Below are 19343 nucleotides of genomic sequence, written 5' to 3'. Positions count from 1 at the left end.
CCCTTCGCCGCAGCCCTTCGGGACACCCACCCTCGGACGCCCCGCGAAGGGACCTTTTCAACGAGCCAACCTGCGCCTCTCTAACCCTTTCCCCGGCCGAGATACGACCCCGAGGACGGTGGCCCCTCTACCCGCCCACAGTGCACCCGATGCCGGCCTCGGAACCCGCCACGGACACCCTGGAGCCCGTACCCGGCGCACCGTTTGGTCCCGGGCACCCACTCTTAAGCACTCCCCCCCGGCCTAAGCCCCATACTCCCGGCCCCTCTGGAGAACCAAACCGTTGGTCAACCCGAAACGATCTCCAACCGTTGGTCAACCCGAAAGTATTTCCAGCAGTTGGTCAACCCGAAAGTTTCTCCAGCCGTTGTTCAACCCCATCGACTTAGGTTCTGGAGCGTTCACTTCTCCAGCCGTTGGTCAACCCCATCGACTTAGGTTCTGGAGCGTTCACTTCTCCAGCCGTTGGTCAACCCCATCGACTTAGGTTCTGGAGCGGCAATAAATACGTAAGATAGCATTTAAAAACGTTTAAAAATAGATGCATTTGTTTAAAGCAAAGCATTTATTTACTTACCAGACTACAGTTGGGTTCATGTGAAACTGCAAAACACAAGCTTTACAATGATGTATCACACAGTCTGATCGGACTTTGTTTTGATTAAAAATTAAGAAATTTGTACATGCAACTTTACCATTGTGATTCACAGGCCTTGTGGCCTAAAACAGGCTCAACTGTAACTCTTCTCCTTCCTGTTAGGAACAACACAAGTAGTTGTAGTGGGCCACCATTCGTCAAACTTTTTATGACCCCCTCCCCCACCCGCTGACAGGTCGTGTTTTATGACCCCTTGACAGATGGCGTTTTATGACCCCTTGACAGATGGCGTTTTATGACCCCATGACAGATGGTGTTTTGACAGGTTGTGTTTTATGACCCTTAACAGATGGTTTTATGACAGTTTGTGTTTTATGACTCCTTAACAGATGGTGTTTTGACAGTTTGTGTTTTATGACTTCTTTGACAGCTCGTGTTTGGCAGGGGGCGGGACCATCAATCAAAATCTGTACAAGTTGTCAACTTTAGACAGAAAGTATTTAATGGTTTTATTGCCGGTCATTTAGAGTGATTGTTTTTCCTGAGTGTGTTTTATGTCAAGCGTATGGTGTCATGTTTAATGACGGCTCGTGTTTCGACATTTGCTGTTTATTGACATTTGATGTCAGATCTCAACCATCCTCCCTCCTTTGCTCGCCCCGTGCGCTTCTCAATACTGACTTTCACACCGCGGGTGTGTTGTTGAATCTAAAGTTTTGCAACAGCATAAGTTTATTTAAAGGCAATCACTAATCATATATATATATATATATTAGATGTACCTGGCTATGCTTAAAGCCGATGTTTTCTATCGAGCTATAGTTTCTGATCAGACACAAAGTCTGAACTAAATAAAATTTTAAACGGTTCACGAAGTCCGGGAATCTTTTCATGACCTGGTCTACAGTTTCACGCGTATTAAAGATCCGGCGGTGTCTGACAAAGCGTCGGGTGAATGTTCATATCTGTCATTTAAAATAAAGTTAATAAATGTAATTCTGTCCACTATGGCAAAATAGGATTTTATTTTAGATTTAGGGGAATCTTTAACCAAGTCTCTGATTAAGACATGTGTATACGTGCACAGATGGTGACAGAGAAACTTATATATGACGTTAATAAACTTTTAAATGTTTTTAAGAAGTATTCACCCCATTTTGGGGTTTTATTTTTAATTAAAGGCTTCTTAAAACATGTGTGATTATGTGTATATTATACAAAGAGTCTTATATTGTCTGCTCTGACAAAAATAAAGTATTATTTAGATTTAGGGGAATTGACTGCGTGTATCTTATAAATACAACTTGATAATACGTTTGTTTTGTAAAGAGACTTCTTTAAAGTCACGCAAGAATAAAATCTTTTAGTTGTAATGGTAAACATTAAATATACTATTATCTATTTAACTATAAGCTATATTTTTCTGATCAACCTCAAAGTTTTTGATGTTGAGCTTATGACCGTGTGTGATAGATATTTCACAGCAGGGTCGGTTTGTAATCTAGGTAGAGTCTTTTAAAACTGTAGTGGTAAAATGTAATATGGACACTCTGTCAAAAAAAAAGTAAAAGGTTTATTTTAGATCATAATCTATTTTATGGCAAACATTACTGTATCTAAAAGTTTTTAACAACACAATTTATTTAATGAAATACGCAGTATGTGTATAGCAATGAATTGTACCAAAACCCCCGTAGGTCGACATTTCTTTAGACTAAATCCTATTTATTTTAAACTATATAAAAGTTTAATCTTTTCAGACATAGTATTCTGATCACAACATTAGATCGCGCTCCGGCGTTTACAAACATACGCGGATGAATGTTCATATCCACCGTTAAGAAACTTTTAAACGATTAAAAACACTTTCATATCATCTTCTGGGTTTTGTTTTAAATTAATGATATCTTAAAACCAACTGGGAATATGTGTTTATTACACAATAAAATGTAATTATGGCCGCTCCGGTATAATAGGAGTTTTATTTTAGATTTGGGACTTTCTTTAACCAAGTCTCTGATTAAAACATGTGAATGCGTGCACCAAAGTTGTCAGATAACGTAGACTGATGAGCACATATATCTGGTGTTAAGAGCCTTTTAAACGTTTTAAGACATTTCAAACCCTATTTTGAGTTTAATTCATTAATGTCATCTAATATCGAAGTGTGTACATGTCTATTTACGATAAATGTAACACGGTACGTATTGTCAAAATAAAAGGTTTCTTGAACATGTTATTCCAGTGTGTGGTTCTTGTCTTGCGAGTGTTCGACATATTTAGTGATGTGGAAAAAGTTTGTTGTTTGGACGAACAGTTTCAGTCTCTCTCTCTCTCTCTCTCTCTCTCTCTCTCTCTCTATCACCAGTCCGCTATCAACCAGCAGACAACCCCCCAGATGTCTGGACAGAGGGAGTGTTGGTAAAATAAAAGAAACTCAGCCCCCATTGACAAAAAGTAATAGTTTTATTTTAGATTTCAGGCTTCATTACTCAGATACAGATTAAAGCATGTTTATTTCTTATTCATAATTTAAAGAAACTTAGAAGTTTTAAGACATTTCATCACACATCCTATGATGACATAAACCCTTGTGTTAGCCCTTAGAGGACAACAAAACGGGTGCAAATATTATCAATGTCTGATGTTGTTATAAACCAGGTTGTCACATACGTGACAACAATCATTGCTTTAAAGACAAAACATTTAACAAATTTGACATTTTGTTAAACATGGTTGTGTGTGTCCACAAACACAACAGCAGCTAGGACATGGCTCTACATAATATTAAAATCACGGGCTTACGTTAAATAGGTAAACCTTAATTTTTACTAAATAAAATAAAAATAAACTATTTGAACATCTTAACCGACATTAGGTTAGGTTTAAGATGAATCAGTGTCTATAGCTTTACGAATTACATCGTAAAACCCCCCAGAGGATATGGTATGTGTGTGTGTGTGCGTGTGTGTGTGTGCAATGGATGTTATCACGTGGTGCGGACCAAACGACCAACGCTGCGGGGGTTGTGAAGCGAAGAATGAGTTCTGAACACAGAACCTTTACCAAAAACGTAACACGGATTAACACATCACAGAACAATTTGAACAACCGTGTCGGATTCGTACACACCAGAGGTCTGTTTTATGTTTTGCAGAAACTGTGGAAACTTTTGATGCTGCCAAGGTGTCCGAGTTCGCAAACAAACTATCAAACGCAACGCGGCGGAAACAGTGGACACGAGCCTTTTGTTGCTGAGAAGGCGATTGAACTCAGAAACAAACAAGCAAGCAAAGTTGTCTACGAAACTACAGATTCTTGAAAAAGATGTCACAAAGATCATTCGAACGACTACGCAATGGCCAGATGGGGTATGTGTACGGGACCGACCTTTTTAAAGATATGCTTAAAAAGAACTACAAGCGCGAGATGTCCAATCTACTATGTACTGTGATATACAAAGAGGCCAATGTGTGCATGCCTCCAAACTATTGCGAATCTAACGCCGGTCGTGTAACCAGACTCAAGGAAAAACAGATGGTGTGAAAATTATAGATGGAACTCTTAATAACATGGTACAGGCCCAAGAGGAACCCCGTGTGATTATTAGAAAGGCCCTAGAGATATTTTATGAATGTGACGAGGCCGAGTTCTACATCATCAATATCATACTTATGTCGGCCTTTGTAATTGACGTATGCATTGATATCTTTGTAAAGAAACGAGAAATTAATGTGTGTGAAATCATAGAAAATGCCGTAGATTTCATGTTTGAAAAGGGTCTTGGATCATGCATGCACTATCTATGGTATCTAGATAATATCATAACGGTTAATGATGACTAAAAAACCAAACCTGTGAGCCAATGGTATATTTTACGCAAGTTTTACAGTTGTTTTTTAGTTTTACCAAAAGTTTTAATCTGATTTTATTTTTTACTCAACATTATGATTGATAAACCATGTCCGTCAACAAATGTATACTTTAACAAAAACTACGTTCTAGTAGTTTCAATGTATGGTAACTGGTGGTTTTTCATCATTGATTTTGTATACTGCTTATGTTTTTGTATGTTTTGCTGTACCGGTTTCATAAAAACAAAATATACAAGGATTTTTTTGGTCTTAATGTCTGTTGCTACCATAAGATACAAACATTAGAACATTTAGACATCTTGTTCAGACAACGTGTGACATTGCTCATTCTTCATATGTTTTTGCAACACCACACAGAGAAACGTGAAAGATTGATAGAAATTACATGTGACTACATCACATGTCTTTCAGAGGCGTAAAATAAAGTCCCCAATGTTAGTATGGGATGCTAAAACAGCACAGGCACAAGCTGATCCTAATTTTGATACCTGACGTCTGTCACATAGTCAAAGCTCATATACTTCATGTCTCTACGAATCCTGACAGAGTTTTAGTTTCATATACACAACACATCAAATGTAAACCACGGTAAACTAAATACATTTGACAGCAAAGATCTCTAATTTTCTGACAACCCCCAAAAAAGATGATGGGGTCATCATCAAACATCACTCACTTTTTAGGTAGCGAAAGGTTTTTGTTTAATTTAGTTTAACTCAACACTGAAATTTTAGTTTAAGCACACAGAAATGCACAGATTTTACGTTTTCAGTATTCATGTGTACATCACATGGTGATTTCAGTCTCTACTAGATCGATGATCTAACAATATTAGCTACAAATGTTAGCTCTGATTTCACAAAACATCCATTTACATTCAAAACCTATGGATTCAACGCCTTAAAGTCATCATTTTTATTTCGTTCACATCAACAGCACCAATATTTTTGAATGTGCAAACTGATTTAATTCGTTTTAAACATGTTTGTGCGGTTTCGGTCTAGATTTTATAGAAAACTTCAGAACATGACACCGTTTTAACATTTACAAAATGAAACATTATACTTTTAAGTGTCCCCCATGAGTATATGTTGCTGCGACAAATACTTTTGATTGTTTGGAAATTATATGATTGCAGAGAAACAACGCAAAAGTTTTGAACTTTAACATAATTTTATATGGGTCCTGATTTTTAAAAACAGTAAGCTGTAATGTTTCTTACACACAAATCTAAACACATCACAAGTCTGAATGTTATTAGTATGCAAAGGGTTGTTGGCGTATTTTAAACACAAGCTGTTTATCTTCATCTTTAAACAAATGTGTATGACAAAAGTTGTTCTGCCTGAACTGACACTAAGGATCGATGCCGAAATGTTAAATCTTAAGTATTTGCAAAACAACCTTGACCACCATATAGATGTTTTCAATCTAACGGTACCGGTTTTAAATGTGACCAAACTATTTCAAACATTACAAAGTTGTAGATGGTTGTGACTCAAGTTACAAAGGTTTTAACAAACATTACTGTTTGTCACGGTGTGTTTCATCGCATTGCTGATGTATGCAACAGACTCTCTAGTTTATGGTAAAAGGCTTACTAAATAAAAACCTAAGCATTCTGTATTATGTTGGTGCTGATGATTTTACAAGTTTACAGTTTCAAACATTTTTGCTATACTCGCTGTGAAAGATTTAGTAAATAAATCTAAAACATAAACAGTGTTGAAGAGTTACCTTAATCTTCTAGCAACAATTTTCAAGAGATTACCAACATGTATGATGTACTAACTGTCAGGGGATCTGTGATATTATTTTCAGAAGTAATTAGCTATCTAATGGCTACTACACAATAACTTAAGCGATAAAGAGTTTGACAAATGTTACATAAACTATAGAAACGAAACAAGATAAATTACAAAGTCACTGGCATGAGGTTTACACTTAAATAAATCACGCAGATGTTTAAAGTGGTACATGTGTTTTATTTCTCATCAAGTAATAGAAATACATAATTTGTTATCATTGTAGTGTAGAAATATCACAACGTTTTTCACAAGAATGTGATCATCCATCGGTTCAATAATTTCACAAACAGCAATTTGATCATTATTTGATATTGTAAACAACACAAACACACTGTAATAGTCTCTAAATATTCTACAGAATACCATTAGCTTTTTGTCATCAAGTTTGTAACAGATGTATCACGAAGCCTGTTTCATGATCTTGAAACCAAACAGTCTGTGGAATCGATACACACAATGTGTATTGATTCATCAGGCATTGTCGGGTCCTTCTTGGGGACACAGGTCCATTGGAACATCATCAGACATTACTTGAGCCGTACAAAGGGTGGTGTTGTTGTAGGGTGATGGTCCGCCATCAGATACTGTGGAGGACTTATTGAGTGCGCAAGTCCAACTGTAGGTTCTCTCATAATTGCTCTGGGGTGGGTAGCGCGAATGTGTCGGTGTAGCAGTAGGAGTCCATAGTTTCTTGAAACTTGTTAGGCGATTGTGTTTGAATGAATCATACTGGCACCGATTTAATGACTGTAATGGATAGGCGGAGATAGGAGTCCTGGAGTTAGGGACATTCCTCTCTGGGCGTAACAACTTCACTTTAAACATCTGCGTGATTTATTTAAGTGTAAACCTCATGCCAGTGACTTTGTAATTTATCTTGTTTCGTTTCTATAGTTTATGTAACATTTGTCAAACTCTTTATCGCTTAAGTTATTGTGTAGTAGCCATTAGATAGCTAATTACTTCTGAAAATAATATCACAGATCCCCTGACAGTTAGTACATCATACATGTTGGTAATCTCTTGAAAATTGTTGCTAGAAGATTAAGGTAACTCTTCAACACTGTTTATGTTTTAGATTTATTTACTAAATCTTTCACAGCGAATATAGCAAAAATGTTTGAAACTGTAAACTTGTAAAATCATCAGCACCAACATAATACAGAATGCTTAGGTTTTTATTTAGTAAGCCTTTTACCATAAACTAGAGAGTCTGTTGCATACATCAGCAATGCGATGAAACACACCGTGACAAACAGTAATGTTTGTTAAAACCTTTGTAACTTGAGTCACAACCATCTACAACTTTGTAATGTTTGAAATAGTTTGGTCACATTTAAAACCGGTACCGTTAGATTGAAAACATCTATATGGTGGTCAAGGTTGTTTTGCAAATACTTAAGATTTAACATTTCGGCATCGATCCTTAGTGTCAGTTCAGGCAGAACAACTTTTGTCATACACATTTGTTTAAAGATGAAGATAAACAGCTTGTGTTTAAAATACGCCAACAACCCTTTGCATACTAATAACATTCAGACTTGTGATGTGTTTAGATTTGTGTGTAAGAAACATTACAGCTTACTGTTTTTAAAAATCAGGACCCATATAAAATTATGTTAAAGTTCAAAACTTTTGCGTTGTTTCTCTGCAATCATATAATTTCCAAACAATCAAAAGTATTTGTCGCAGCAACATATACTCATGGGGGACACTTAAAAGTATAATGTTTCATTTTGTAAATGTTAAAACGGTGTCATGTTCTGAAGTTTTCTATAAAATCTAGACCGAAACCGCACAAACATGTTTAAAACGAATTAAATCAGTTTGCACATTCAAAAATATTGGTGCTGTTGATGTGAACGAAATAAAAATGATGACTTTAAGGCGTTGAATCCATAGGTTTTGAATGTAAATGGATGTTTTGTGAAATCAGAGCTAACATTTGTAGCTAATATTGTTAGATCATCGATCTAGTAGAGACTGAAATCACCATGTGATGTACACATGAATACTGAAAACGTAAAATCTGTGCATTTCTGTGTGCTTAAACTAAAATTTCAGTGTTGAGTTAAACTAAATTAAACAAAAACCTTTCGCTACCTAAAAAGTGAGTGATGTTTGATGATGACCCCATCATCTTTTTTGGGGGTTGTCAGAAAATTAGAGATCTTTGCTGTCAAATGTATTTAGTTTACCGTGGTTTACATTTGATGTGTTGTGTATATGAAACTAAAACTCTGTCAGGATTCGTAGAGACATGAAGTATATGAGCTTTGACTATGTGACAGACGTCAGGTATCAAAATTAGGATCAGCTTGTGCCTGTGCTGTTTTAGCATCCCATACTAACATTGGGGACTTTATTTTACGCCTCTGAAAGACATGTGATGTAGTCACATGTAATTTCTATCAATCTTTCACGTTTCTCTGTGTGGTGTTGCAAAAACATATGAAGAATGAGCAATGTCACACGTTGTCTGAACAAGATGTCTAAATGTTCTAATGTTTGTATCTTATGGTAGCAACAGACATTAAGACCAAAAAAATCCTTGTATATTTTGTTTTTATGAAACCGGTACAGCAAAACATACAAAAACATAAGCAGTATACAAAATCAATGATGAAAAACCACCAGTTACCATACATTGAAACTACTAGAACGTAGTTTTTGTTAAAGTATACATTTGTTGACGGACATGGTTTATCAATCATAATGTTGAGTAAAAAATAAAATCAGATTAAAACTTTTGGTAAAACTAAAAAACAACTGTAAAACTTGCGTAAAATATACCATTGGCTCACAGGTTTGGTTTTTTAGTCATCATTAACCGTTATGATATTATCTAGATACCATAGATAGTGCATGCATGATCCAAGACCCTTTTCAAACATGAAATCTACGGCATTTTCTATGATTTCACACACATTAATTTCTCGTTTCTTTACAAAGATATCAATGCATACGTCAATTACAAAGGCCGACATAAGTATGATATTGATGATGTAGAACTCGGCCTCGTCACATTCATAAAATATCTCTAGGGCCTTTCTAATAATCACACGGGGTTCCTCTTGGGCCTGTACCATGTTATTAAGAGTTCCATCTATAATTTTCACACCATCTGTTTTTCCTTGAGTCTGGTTACACGACCGGCGTTAGATTCGCAATAGTTTGGAGGCATGCACACATTGGCCTCTTTGTATATCACAGTACATAGTAGATTGGACATCTCGCGCTTGTAGTTCTTTTTAAGCATATCTTTAAAAAGGTCGGTCCCGTACACATACCCCATCTGGCCATTGCGTAGTCGTTCGAATGATCTTTGTGACATCTTTTTCAAGAATCTGTAGTTTCGTAGACAACTTTGCTTGCTTGTTTGTTTCTGAGTTCAATCGCCTTCTCAGCAACAAAAGGCTCGTGTCCACTGTTTCCGCCGCGTTGCGTTTGATAGTTTGTTTGCGAACTCGGACACCTTGGCAGCATCAAAAGTTTCCACAGTTTCTGCAAAACATAAAACAGACCTCTGGTGTGTACGAATCCGACACGGTTGTTCAAATTGTTCTGTGATGTGTTAATCCGTGTTACGTTTTTGGTAAAGGTTCTGTGTTCAGAACTCATTCTTCGCTTCACAACCCCCGCAGCGTTGGTCGTTTGGTCCGCACCACGTGATAACATCCATTGCACACACACACACGCACACACACACACATACCATATCCTCTGGGGGGTTTTACGATGTAATTCGTAAAGCTATAGACACTGATTCATCTTAAACCTAACCTAATGTCGGTTAAGATGTTCAAATAGTTTATTTTTATTTTATTTAGTAAAAATTAAGGTTTACCTATTTAACGTAAGCCCGTGATTTTAATATTATGTAGAGCCATGTCCTAGCTGCTGTTGTGTTTGTGGACACACACAACCATGTTTAACAAAATGTCAAATTTGTTAAATGTTTTGTCTTTAAAGCAATGATTGTTGTCACGTATGTGACAACCTGGTTTATAACAACATCAGACATTGATAATATTTGCACCCGTTTTGTTGTCCTCTAAGGGCTAACACAAGGGTTTATGTCATCATAGGATGTGTGATGAAATGTCTTAAAACTTCTAAGTTTCTTTAAATTATGAATAAGAAATAAACATGCTTTAATCTGTATCTGAGTAATGAAGCCTGAAATCTAAAATAAAACTATTACTTTTTGTCAATGGGGGCTGAGTTTCTTTTATTTTACCAACACTCCCTCTGTCCAGACATCTGGGGGGTTGTCTGCTGGTTGATAGCGGACTGGTGATAGAGAGAGAGAGAGAGAGAGAGAGAGAGAGAGACTGAAACTGTTCGTCCAAACAACAAACTTTTTCCACATCACTAAATATGTCGAACACTCGCAAGACAAGAACCACACACTGGAATAACATGTTCAAGAAACCTTTTATTTTGACAATACGTACCGTGTTACATTTATCGTAAATAGACATGTACACACTTCGATATTAGATGACATTAATGAATTAAACTCAAAATAGGGTTTGAAATGTCTTAAAACGTTTAAAAGGCTCTTAACACCAGATATATGTGCTCATCAGTCTACGTTATCTGACAACTTTGGTGCACGCATTCACATGTTTTAATCAGAGACTTGGTTAAAGAAAGTCCCAAATCTAAAATAAAACTCCTATTATACCGGAGCGGCCATAATTACATTTTATTGTGTAATAAACACATATTCCCAGTTGGTTTTAAGATATCATTAATTTAAAACAAAACCCAGAAGATGATATGAAAGTGTTTTTAATCGTTTAAAAGTTTCTTAACGGTGGATATGAACATTCATCCGCGTATGTTTGTAAACGCCGGAGCGCGATCTAATGTTGTGATCAGAATACTATGTCTGAAAAGATTAAACTTTTATATAGTTTAAAATAAATAGGATTTAGTCTAAAGAAATGTCGACCTACGGGGGTTTTGGTACAATTCATTGCTATACACATACTGCGTATTTCATTAAATAAATTGTGTTGTTAAAAACTTTTAGATACAGTAATGTTTGCCATAAAATAGATTATGATCTAAAATAAACCTTTTACTTTTTTTTTGACAGAGTGTCCATATTACATTTTACCACTACAGTTTTAAAAGACTCTACCTAGATTACAAACCGACCCTGCTGTGAAATATCTATCACACACGGTCATAAGCTCAACATCAAAAACTTTGAGGTTGATCAGAAAAATATAGCTTATAGTTAAATAGATAATAGTATATTTAATGTTTACCATTACAACTAAAAGATTTTATTCTTGCGTGACTTTAAAGAAGTCTCTTTACAAAACAAACGTATTATCAAGTTGTATTTATAAGATACACGCAGTCAATTCCCCTAAATCTAAATAATACTTTATTTTTGTCAGAGCAGACAATATAAGACTCTTTGTATAATATACACATAATCACACATGTTTTAAGAAGCCTTTAATTAAAAATAAAACCCCAAAATGGGGTGAATACTTCTTAAAAACATTTAAAAGTTTATTAACGTCATATATAAGTTTCTCTGTCACCATCTGTGCACGTATACACATGTCTTAATCAGAGACTTGGTTAAAGATTCCCCTAAATCTAAAATAAAATCCTATTTTGCCATAGTGGACAGAATTACATTTATTAACTTTATTTTAAATGACAGATATGAACAATCACCCGACGCTTTGTCAGACACCGCCGGATCTTTAATACGCGTGAAACTGTAGACCAGGTCATGAAAAGATTCCCGGACTTCGTGAACCGTTTAAAATTTTATTTAGTTCAGACTTTGTGTCTGATCAGAAACTATAGCTCGATAGAAAACATCGGCTTTAAGCATAGCCAGGTACATCTAATATATATATATATATATGATTAGTGATTGCCTTTAAATAAACTTATGCTGTTGCAAAACTTTAGATTCAACAACACACCCGCGGTGTGAAAGTCAGTATTGAGAAGCGCACGGGGCGAGCAAAGGAGGGAGGATGGTTGAGATCTGACATCAAATGTCAATAAACAGCAAATGTCGAAACACGAGCCGTCATTAAACATGACACCATACGCTTGACATAAAACACACTCAGGAAAAACAATCACTCTAAATGACCGGCAATAAAACCATTAAATACTTTCTGTCTAAAGTTGACAACTTGTACAGATTTTGATTGATGGTCCCGCCCCCTGCCAAACACGAGCTGTCAAAGAAGTCATAAAACACAAACTGTCAAAACACCATCTGTTAAGGAGTCATAAAACACAAACTGTCATAAAACCATCTGTTAGGGTCATAAAACACAACCTGTCAAAACACCATCTGTCATGGGGTCATAAAACGCCATCTGTCAAGGGGTCATAAAACGCCATCTGTCAAGGGGTCATAAAACACGACCTGTCAGCGGGTGGGGGAGGGGGTCATAAAAAGTTTGACGAATGGTGGCCCACTACAACTACTAACACACAGTAAAGTCACTCATATGTCTGTAAACTACACATACACACCTTTAATTTGATATAAAACAAAAGACAATAGCTTCAGATTTGACTGATATACACAGATTTTTGTACAGGCAATTTACCAAATAATTTACTGGCCTTTTGCAATGACCTCAACAAGGCCGATTTGACCCCTGTTATCTCGAGCTGTGAGTAACATACAACAATGAGCTTGGGTTCATGTGAAACTGCAAAACACACGCATTACAATGATGTATCACACAATCTGATTGGACTTTGTTTTAATTAAAAATTAAGAAATTTGTACATGCAACTTTAACATTGTGATTCACAGGCCTTGTGGCCTAAAACAGGCTCAACTCGCTGGTCCGGAGCTCCGGCGCCCCTAGCGTCCGCCTCGGAGGTCGCGCGGCCGGTCTCGTTCGAAAGGTCCGTCCCGGGGCTTTCCGACGAGCCCGGCCTCGAGTCCGTGCGACCCCGCCCGCCGGAGATACGTCCGTTCGAAGCTCGCGGAGATTCCGACGGCCGTATCTCGGGCGCCCCGGTTCCGGGGCCTTCGCCCTTCGGGTCGGTCGCTCTGCCGGAAGGGAGCTTTCGAACGAGCCTACCCGCGACCCTCTAGCCCTTTCCCCGGCCGAGATACGGCGGTCCCTCCCCGGATTTTCCCAGGGGCGCAGCTCGGGCGCCTTTGGTCCGATCGACTCGCCCTTTGGGTCGGTTGCTCCACGCGAGGGGACCTTTCGAACGAGCCTACCCGCGAGCCTCTAGCCCTTTCCCCGGCCGAGATACAACGGTCCCCCCGCGGATTTTCCCACGGCCGCAGCTCGGGCGCCTTTGCTCGGATCGACTCGCCCTTTGGGTCGGTTGCTCCACCGGAGGGGACCTTTCCATCGAGCCGACCCGCGTCTCTCTAACCCCAAGCCCGGCAGAGATACGGCGGTCCCTCCGCGGATTTTCCCACGGCCGCAGCTCGGGCGCCTTTGCTCGGATCGACTCGCCCTTTGGGTCGGTTGCTCCACTGGAGGGGACCTTTCCAACGAGCCAACCCGCTTCTCTCTAACCCTAAGCCCGGGCGAGATACGGCGTACCACCGCCTGACCTTTAAACGCCCATAACTCGGGCGCCTTTGCTCGGATGAACTCGTCCCTCGGGTCGGTTGCTCTACCGGAGCGGCCCTTTCCAACGAGCCAAACCGCTTCTCTCTAACCTTAAGCCCGGCCGAGATACGGGGTACCACCGCCTGACCTTTAAACGGCCGTAACTCGGGCGCCTTTGCTCGGATGAACTCGTCCCTCGGGTCGGTTGCTCTACCGGAGCGGCCCTTTCCAACGAGCCAACCCGCTTCTCTCTAACCCTAAGCCCGGCCGAGATACGGGGTACCACCGCCTGACCTTTAAACGGCCGTAGCTCCTGCGCACTAAGTCCCAGGACTTCGCCCGTCGGGTCGCTTGCTCTGCCCGAGGGGAGCTTTCCAACGAGCCAACCCGCATCTCTCTAACCCTAAGCCCGGCCGAGATACGGAGTACCACCCCTTGATATTCCCACGGCCGTAGCTCCGGAGCCCTTCGCCGCAGCCCTTCGGGACACCCACCCTCGGACGCCCCGCGGAGGGACCTTTTCAACGAGCCAACCTGCGCCTCTCTAACCCTTTCCCCGGCCGAGATACGACCCCGAGGACGGTGGCCCCTCTACCCGCCCACAGTGCACCCGATGCCGGCCTCGGAACCCGCCACGGACACCCTGGAGCCCGTACCCGGCGCACCGTTTGGTCCCGGGCACCCACTCTTAAGCACTCCCCCCCGGCCTAAGCCCCATACTCCCGGCCCCTCTGGAGAACCAAACCGTTGGTCAACCCGAAACGATCTCCAACCGTTGGTCAACCCGAAAGTATTTCCAGCAGTTGGTCAACCCGAAAGTTTCTCCAGCCGTTGTTCAACCCCATCGACTTAGGTTCTGGAGCGTTCACTTCTCCAGCCGTTGGTCAACCCCATCGACTTAGGTGTGGAGCGTTCACTTCTCCAGCCGTTGGTCAACCCCATCGACTTAGGTTCTGGAGCGGCAATAAATACGTAAGATAGCATTTAAAAACGTTTAAAAATAGATGCATTTGTTTAAAGCAAAGCATTTATTTACTTACCAGACTACAGTTGGGTTCATGTGAAACTGCAAAACACAAGCTTTACAATGATGTATCACACAGTCTGATCGGACTTTGTTTTGATTAAAAATTAAGAAATTTGTACATGCAACTTTACCATTGTGATTCACAGGCCTTGTGGCCTAAAACAGGCTCAACTGTAACTCTTCTCCTTCCTGTTAGGAACAACACACAGTAAAGTCACTCATATGTCTGTAAACTACACATACACACCTTTAATTTGATATAAAACAAAAGACAATAGCTTCAGATTTGACTGATATACACAGATTTTTGTACAGGCAATTTACCAAATAATTTACTGGCCTTTTGCAATGACCTCAACAAGGCCGATTTGACCCCTGTTATCTCGAGCTGTGAGTAACATACAACAATGAGCTTGGGTTCATGTGAAACTGCAAAACACAAGCATTACAATGATGTATCACACAATCCGATTGGACTTTGTTTTAATTAAAAATTAAGAAATTTGTACATGCAACTTTACCATTGTGATTCACAGGCCTTGTGGCCTAAAACAGGCTCAACTGTAACTCTTCTCCTTCCTGTTAGGAACAACACACAGTAAAGTCACTCATATGTCTGTAAACTACACATAAACACCTTTAATTTGATATAAAACAAAAGACAATAGCTTCAGATTTGACTGATATACACAGATTTTTATACAGGCAATTTACCAAATAATTTACTGGCCTTTTGCAATGACCTCAACAAGGCCGATTTGACGCCTGTTATCTCGAGCTGTGAGTAACATACAACAATGAGCTTGGGTTCATGTGAAACTGCAAAACACACGCATTACAATGATGTATCACACAATCTGATTGGACTTTGTTTTAATTAAAAATTAAGAAATTTGTACATGCAACTTTAACATTGTGATTCACAGGCCTTGTGGCCTAAAACAGGCTCAACTCGCTGGTCCGGAGCTCCGGCGCCCCTAGCGTCCGCCTCGGAGGTCGCGCGGCCGGTCTCGTTCGAAAGGTCCGTCCCGGGGCTTTCCGACGAGCCCGGCCTCGAGTCCGTGCGACCCCGCCCGCCGGAGATACGTCCGTTCGAAGCTCGCGGAGATTCCGACGGCCGTATCTCGGGCGCCCCGGTTCCGGGGCCTTCGCCCTTCGGGTCGGTCGCTCTGCCGGAAGGGAGCTTTCGAACGAGCCTACCCGCGACCCTCTAGCCCTTTCCCCGGCCGAGATACGGCGGTCCCTCCCCGGATTTTCCCAGGGGCGCAGCTCGGGCGCCTTTGGTCCGATCGACTCGCCCTTTGGGTCGGTTGCTCCACGCGAGGGGACCTTTCGAACGAGCCTACCCGCGAGCCTCTAGCCCTTTCCCCGGCCGAGATACAACGGTCCCCCCGCGGATTTTCCCACGGCCGCAGCTCGGGCGCCTTTGCTCGGATCGACTCGCCCTTTGGGTCGGTTGCTCCACTGGAGGGGACCTTTCCAACGAGCCAACCCGCTTCTCTCTAACCCTAAGCCCGGGCGAGATACGGCGTACCACCGCCTGACCTTTAAACGCCCATAACTCGGGCGCCTTTGCTCGGATGAACTCGTCCCTCGGGTCGGTTGCTCTACCGGAGCGGCCCTTTCCAACGAGCCAAACCGCTTCTCTCTAACCTTAAGCCCGGCCGAGATACGGGGTACCACCGCCTGACCTTTAAACGGCCGTAACTCGGGCGCCTTTGCTCGGATGAACTCGTCCCTCGGGTCGGTTGCTCTACCGGAGCGGCCCTTTCCAACGAGCCAACCCGCTTCTCTCTAACCCTAAGCCCGGCCGAGATACGGGGTACCACCGCCTGACCTTTAAACGGCCGTAGCTCCTGCGCACTAAGTCCCAGGACTTCGCCCGTCGGGTCGCTTGCTCTGCCCGAGGGGAGCTTTCCAACGAGCCAACCCGCATCTCTCTAACCCTAAGCCCGGCCGAGATACGGAGTCCCACCCATTGATATTCCCACGGCCGTAGCCCCGGAGCCCTTCGCCGCAGCCCTTCGGGACACCCACCCTCGGACGCCCCGCGGAGGGACCTTTCCAACGAACAAACCCGCGCCTCTCTAACCCTTTCCCCGGCCGAGATACGGAGTACCACCCCTTGATATTCCCACGGCCGTAGCTCCGGAGCCCTTCGCCGCAGCCCTTCGGGACACCCACCCTCGGACGCCCCGCGAAGGGACCTTTTCAACGAGCCAACCTGCGCCTCTCTAACCCTTTCCCCGGCCGAGATACGACCCCGAGGACGGTGGCCCCTCTACCCGCCCACAGTGCACCCGATGCCGGCCTCGGAACCCGCCACGGACACCCTGGAGCCCGTACCCGGCGCACCGTTTGGTCCCGGGCACCCACTCTTAAGCACTCCCCCCCGGCCTAAGCCCCATACTCCCGGCCCCTCTGGAGAACCAAACCGTTGGTCAACCCGAAACGATCTCCAACCGTTGGTCAACCCGAAAGTATTTCCAGCAGTTGGTCAACCCGAAAGTTTCTCCAGCCGTTGTTCAACCCCATCGACTTAGGTTCTGGAGCGTTCACTTCTCCAGCCGTTGGTCAACCCCATCGACTTAGGTTCTGGAGCGTTCACTTCTCCAGCCGTTGGTCAACCCCATCGACTTAGGTTCTGGAGCGGCAATAAATACGTAAGATAGCATTTAAAAACGTTTAAAAATAGATGCATTTGTTTAAAGCAAAGCATTTATTTACTTACCAGACTACAGTTGGGTTCATGTGAAACTGCAAAACACAAGCTTTACAATGATGTATCACACAGTCTGATCGGACTTTGTTTTGATTAAAAATTAAGAAATTTGTACATGCAACTTTACCATTGTGATTCACAGGCCTTGTGGCCTAAAACAGGCTCAACTGTAACTCTTCTCCTTCCTGTTAGGAACAACACACAGTAAAGTCACTCATATGTCTGTAAACTACACATACACACCTTTAATTTGATATAAAACAAAAGACAATAGCTTCAGATTTGACTGATATACACAGATTTTTGTACAGGCAATTTACCAAATAATTTACTGGCCTTTTGCAATGACCTCAACAAGGCCGATTTGACCCCTGTTATCTCGAGCTGTGAGTAACATACAACAATGAGCTTGGGTTCATGTGAAACTGCAAAACACAAGCATTACAATGATGTATCACACAATCTGATTGGACTTTGTTTTAATTAAAAATTAAGAAATTTGTACATGCAACTTTACCATTGTGATTCACAGGCCTTGTGGCCTAAAACAGGCTCAACTCGCTCGTCCGGAGCTCCGGCGCCCCTAGCGTCCGCCTCGGAGGTCGCGCGGCCGGTCTCGTTTGAAAGGTCCGTCCCGGGGCTTTCCGACGAGCCCGGCCTCGAGTCCGTGCGACCCCGCCCGCCGGAGATACGTCCGTTCGAAGCTCGCGGAGATTCCGACGGCCGTATCTCGGGCGCCCCGGTTCCGGGGCCTTCGCCCTTCGGGTCGGTCGCTCTGCCGGAAGGGAGCTTTCGAACGAGCCTACCCGCGACCCTCTAGCCCTTTCCCCGGCCGAGATACGGCGGTCCCTCCCCGGATTTTCCCAGGGGCGCAGCTCGGGCGCCTTTGGTCCGATCGACTCGCCCTTTGGGTCGGTTGCTCCACGCGAGGGGACCTTTCGAACGAGCCTACCCGCGAGCCTCTAGCCCTTTCCCCGGCCGAGATACAACGGTCCCCCCGCGGATTTTCCCACGGCCGCAGCTCGGGCGCCTTTGCTCGGATCGACTCGCCCTTTGGGTCGGTTGCTCCACTGGAGGGGACCTTTCCAACGAGCCAACCCGCTTCTCTCTAACCCTAAGCCCGGGCGAGATACGGCGTACCACCGCCTGACCTTTAAACGCGCGTAACTCGGGCGCCTTTGCTCGGATGAACTCGTCCCTCGGGTCGGTTGCTCTACCGGAGCGGCCCTTTCCAACGAGCCAAACGGCTTCTCTCTAACCTTAAGCCCGGCCGAGATACGGGGTACCACCGCCTGACCTTTAAACGGCCGTAACTCGGGCGCCTTTGCTCGGATGAACTCGTCCCTCGGGTCGGTTGCTCTACCGGAGCGGCCCTTTCCAACGAGCCAACCCGCTTCTCTCTAACCCTAAGCCCGGCCGAGATACGGGGTACCACCGCCTGACCTTTAAACGGCCGTAGCTCCTGCGCACTAAGTCCCAGGACTTCGCCCGTCGGGTCGCTTGCTCTGCCCGAGGGGAGCTTTCCAACGAGCCAACCCGCATCTCTCTAACCCTAAGCCCGGCCGAGATACGGAGTCCCACCCATTGATATTCCCACGGCCGTAGCCCCGGAGCCCTTCGCCGCAGCCCTTCGGGACACCCACCCTCGGACGCCCCGCGGAGGGACCTTTCCAACGAACCAACCCGCGCCTCTCTAACCCTTTCCCCGGCCGAGATACGGAGTACCACCC

The sequence above is a fragment of the Paramisgurnus dabryanus genome, chromosome 11, assembly GCF_030506205.2.
Source record: "Paramisgurnus dabryanus chromosome 11, PD_genome_1.1, whole genome shotgun sequence".
Classification (NCBI taxonomy): domain Eukaryota; kingdom Metazoa; phylum Chordata; class Actinopteri; order Cypriniformes; family Cobitidae; genus Paramisgurnus; species Paramisgurnus dabryanus.
Note: the sequence above shows the minus strand (reverse complement) of the source record.